Below are 5,252 nucleotides of genomic sequence, written 5' to 3' on the forward strand. Positions count from 1 at the left end.
TCTTGCATTATGAGACACCTTGTCTATTGCAAGTCAGTTCACATTATAATAATAATAACCAGAATTTGTTCGTGAACGACCTGTTTACTGTTAAAATAGGTCGGGACGGTGGTGTAGTGGTTAGCGCTGTCGCCTCACAGCAAGAAGGTTCTGGGTTCGAGCCCAGCGGCCAGTGAGGGCCTTTCTGTGTGGAGTTTGCATGTTCTCCCCGTGTCTGTGTGGGTTTCCTCCGGGTGCTCCGGTTTCCCCCACAGTCCAAAGACATGCAGTTAGGTTGACGCGGGGCAAGGTACCTGACCCCTGACTGCTCCCCAGGCGCTGTAGTGTGGCTGCCCACCGCTCTGGGTGTGTGTGTGCGCGTGTTCACTGCTTCAGATGGGTTAAATACAGAGGATGAATTTCACTGTGCCTGAAGTGTGCATGTGACAAATAAAGGTTTCTTCTGTTAGAAAGAAATGAAGTTGCGTTCTCGCTCGTTGATTGGCTGGAAATTTCCAGCCAATCAACGAGCGAGGGCAGGGGCGATCAAATTTCCAGCCAATCAACCAGCGAGAACGCAACCACGTGACCCGAAGGCGACTAAAATCACAGATAAACGCACGTGACATCATCTGTTGTGTTGTTTACAGACAGACGTGAGCTGATCAAGCGTGTAGAAGGTTATTTCCCTCCTCGCCTCTGTGTAATCAAAGGAAAATGGCTACTGACATTGAAAGGTTGGTTTTGTTCGAAGAGGCTCATTATGACCAGTATGATTACTACAACCTGGATGAATATCCGTGTCATGCTGGAGGAAAAGGAAGGACGAAGAAAGAAATCGGATTAAACACCAACCGCCATTGTCCTGCAGGACATGAGAGAAAAATCGCTGAGAAATACCGTAACAGTGAAGTGAAGAGGAAGAGATCCAAAAGCTCTTCGACTTGAATGATGGGTAAGAAAGTGTGTGTATATATATATATATATATATATATATATATATATATATATATATTAGTGTGGTGTTTGGGTGTGTTCTATTCCTGTGATATGCCCTGGCATGCTGCTTCTCCTTCTCTCAACCTGTTGTGTAACACACTGCCCCTGCACTCCTTCCTTATTATTATTATTGCAAGTTAATTAAAATGTGTTTTATGTATCATCACGATGCATTGTGATACAATTTCCCCCCCCTATCTTTTCTAAACAGAGCCAGAAATACCCACTCTGAAGATGACTTAAGAAACTGGATCCTGGTCCTAAATGTCTATTATTAAACCTTTTTTTTTTTTTCTGTCTCTCTCTTGCCTTTTTGAACGAGAACGCGCGCATGCGCCACTGACGCCCCTGAACTGAAGTCACGGCCTTTTTCTGCCTCGTGAGCGCGCATTCCCTGATTCCGCGTGCCCGCTGCTGGAGTCAGGTTGCAGCTGCGCACACGAGTACTTCTGGGGGTTGGGCCTCTTTTAAAGGTGTTTTTAAGCAGTGTATTATGGTGGTGTGTTTTCTAAGCGTTGTGATGGTGTTAGAAATCAGTTTAATAATAAATAAATAAATGATTAACTCATTGGTGTAATATGCAGAAGTCCTTTTTTTTTTTTTTTTTGTCTACATAATCCCAGCTGACTATGGGCGAAAGGCGGGGTACACCCTGGACAAGTCGCCAGGTCATCACAGGGCTGACACATAGACACAGACAACCATTCACACTCACATTCACACCTACGGTCAATTTAGAGTCACCAGTCAACCTAACCTGCATGTCTTTGGACTGTGGGGGAAACCGGAGCACGTGGAGGAAACCCACACGGACATTAGAAGGCCCTCGCCTTTTGCCCGTAGTCAGCTGAGATAGGCTCCAGCTTCCCTGCGACCCTGTAGAACAGGATAAAGCAGCTAGAGATAATGAGATGAGGTCTCCATAATGTTATTCTCTCACTTAATCCATTTTCTGTACCGCTTATGAGGGCCATTGGTGAGCTGGAGCTAATCCCAGCTGATACTGGCTGAGAGGCGGGGTACACCCTGGCTGGACAGCTATTCACACAGATGGTGTGATTTAAGAGTAGCCATTTGACCTAATCCAGATGTTTTTGGACTGTGGGAGGAAACCCATGCAGAAAGACCCCAGTCCACCAGCAAGTTCGAACCTAGAACCTGCTTGCCATGAAGTGATAGTGATACCCATTGCACCACTATCCTGCCCAGTTCCCATTCTCCGTTCTGAAAATTCCATAACATGCGCATAGAGTTGACACACATAGTAGTGGTCATACAGATACTCAACTGCACGCTTATTATCTGACTCCCAGTTTTGTTCTAAACAGCCGACCTTAATTGCCGTTGCTCTTGCGTATTAACAGAAATAATAAAAATACCAAAAATCAAATGCATCACTAAAATATCAGTTATAAAGGATACCAGAGATTTACAGCTACATTCCTATAAAACAGCAGCAGGATGTGAAAATGTACAGTATATTGTAATGTATACGTTGGTTTAAAGCATTAAAGTTCCCAGCACGGTAAACAGGAATGTCTGATTTAACAAATATCTCATCTCATTCATCATCTCTAGCCGCTTTATCCTTCTACAGGGTCGCAGGCAAGCTGGAGCCTATCCCAGCTGACTACGGGTGAGAGGCGGGGTACACCCTGGACAAGTCGCCAGGTCATAACAGGGCTGACACATAGACACAGACAACCACTCACACTCTCATTCACACCTACGGTCAATTTAGAGTCACCAGTTAACCTAACCTGCATGTCTTTGGGCTGTGGGGGAAACCGGAGCACCCGGAGGAAACCCACGCGGACACGGGGAGAACATGCAAACTCCACACAGAAAGGCCCTCGTCGGCCACGGGGCTCGAACCCGGACCTTCTTGCTGTGAGGCGACAGCGCTAACCACTACACCACCGTGCCGCCTAACATAAATATCAAATCTTTATTTGTAAGAAAGAAAGCATAACTTTATTCATCACACGCTTGTGAAATTCCTCTGCATTTAACCCATCTGAAGCTGTGAACACACACATGAGCACACACGCATACCCAGAGCAGTGGGCAGCCATTCTAACAGCGCCCGGGGAGCAGTTGGGAGCTAGGTGCCTCGCTCAAGGGCACCTCAGTCCAAGGCTGTCCCATATTAACCTAACCGCATGTCTTTGGACTGTGGGGGAAACCCACAGGGAGAACATGCAAACTCCACACAGAAAGGCCCTCACTGGCTCGAACCCAGAAGCTTCTTGCTGTGCGGCGACTGTGCTAACCACTTACACCACTGTGTCGCCCAAAAAGCATCTTTCATACATAAAATGGATCTCAAGGTTCTTTATGTTGTTAGAAATAGGGGTACAGTAAGAGTCCATTTTTGTCCCCCAATCTATACTACTGTGCCCCCTAGGACTCATTAGTGGACTTCAAGGTAACTACGTGTACCTTTTTAGTGTCAAAAAGGTACAAATAAATACCTCCGAGGGTACTGCCGGAGTGACAAGCCGGAACACGGAAGGTACAATAAATGTACTTTGTTTCCAGAGAGTGTACAAGGAAATTAAAGTCAGTAAATGAGATAAAGTGGGACAGTAGTAAGCGTTATAAACAATTGTGAAACATGACTAGTAAATAAAAATATAAAGGAAAAAGTAGTCAAGTCAAGTTTGTTTGTATAGCGCTTTTAAGAACAGACATTGTCCCAAAGCAGCTTTACAGAATCTGAATGACCCAAGACATGAGCCAATTTCATCCCTAATCTATCCCCAGTGAGCAAGCCTGTGGCGACGGTGGCAAGGAAAAACTCCCTCAGACGACATGAGGAAGAAACCTCGAGAGGAACCAGACTCAAAAGGGAACCCATCCTCGTTTGGGCAACAACAGACAACATGACTATAACATTAACAGTTTTAACATGAAGTCAGTTTAATTGATGTTATAAACTCATTAATGGAAACTTGAGTGCAAAACTGTTCATGACAACCAAGTAAACAAGCAAGAAATTATAGACAGCTTTTAAAAGGAAAATATACTGTAAAAATATATTTTTAGCTGTTTTCTGTTTTTGTTTTTTTTTAATTTTTAACGATGCACTGTTGTCTGATCTCATTTGAAAATTATTCCATGTTTTAGGTGCATAAAAGCAGAAGGTTGCTTCACGACATCTGTTCTGGTTGACTTTGGAGACACTGAGCTGTAGTACTGAGTGAACTTCGTGTCTTAGAGAATGATTTAGAGCTTATGTAGAGAGCCAGTCCATATGATAATAATGGCGCTAATTTATTTACTCACTCATTTTTTCAGCAACCTTTAAGTACAAATCTCATCTCATCTCATTATCTGTAGCCGCTTTATCCTTCTACAGGGTCGCAGGCAAGCTGGAGCCTATCCCAGCTGACTACGGGCGAAAGGCGGGGTACACCCTGGACAAGTCGCCAGGTCATCACAGGGCTGACACATAGACACAGACAACCATTCACACTCACATTCACACCTACGGTCAATTTAGAGTCACCAGTTAACCTAACCTGCATGTCTTTGGACTGTGGGGGAAACCAGAGCACCCGGAGGAAACCCACGCGGACACGGGGAGAACATGCAAACTCCACACAGAAAGGCCCTCGCCGGCCCCGGGGCTCGAACCCGGACCTTCTTGCTGTGAGGCGATAGCGCTAACCACTACACCACCGTGCCGCCCTAAGTACAAATCTGCCATCTTAAATAATTAAGACTAGAATAAATCTGTGCACTGATTTGGAAAAGTATGTACAGTGTACAATGAAATGTTCAAAACTCTTTGCAGTTTGCTGTAGCTTTGAAAGGAACCAGTGAGGCACAGCAGCAGGAATACAGTCACTGTCCAAACACTCTTGCTATGTAATATGTTATGCATGGCATGTGAGACGTGTAAGGGATGGCATGTAATGTTTCACAACCAACCTCGACCTCATGTTGCTAAACGACTGGAAGTGGAGTCATTGTGAAAGCCAGGTCACATGGCAGCTCAACAAAATGGCTATAAGAACAATATTATAAAGAGACTGATATGATGACAAGTAGGCGGCACGGTGGTGTAGTAGTTAGCGCTGTCGCCTCACAGCAAGAAGGTCCGGGTTCGAGCCCCGTGGCCGGCGAGGGCCTTTCTGTGTGGAGTTTGCATGTTCTCCCCGTGTCCGCGTGGGTTTCCTCCGGGTGCTCCGGTTTCCCCCACAGTCCAAAGACATGCAGGTTAGGTTAACTGGTGACTCTAAATTGACCGTAGGTGTGAATGTGAGTGT

This window comes from Neoarius graeffei, chromosome 28, assembly GCF_027579695.1.
Source record: "Neoarius graeffei isolate fNeoGra1 chromosome 28, fNeoGra1.pri, whole genome shotgun sequence".
NCBI lineage: Eukaryota > Metazoa > Chordata > Actinopteri > Siluriformes > Ariidae > Neoarius > Neoarius graeffei.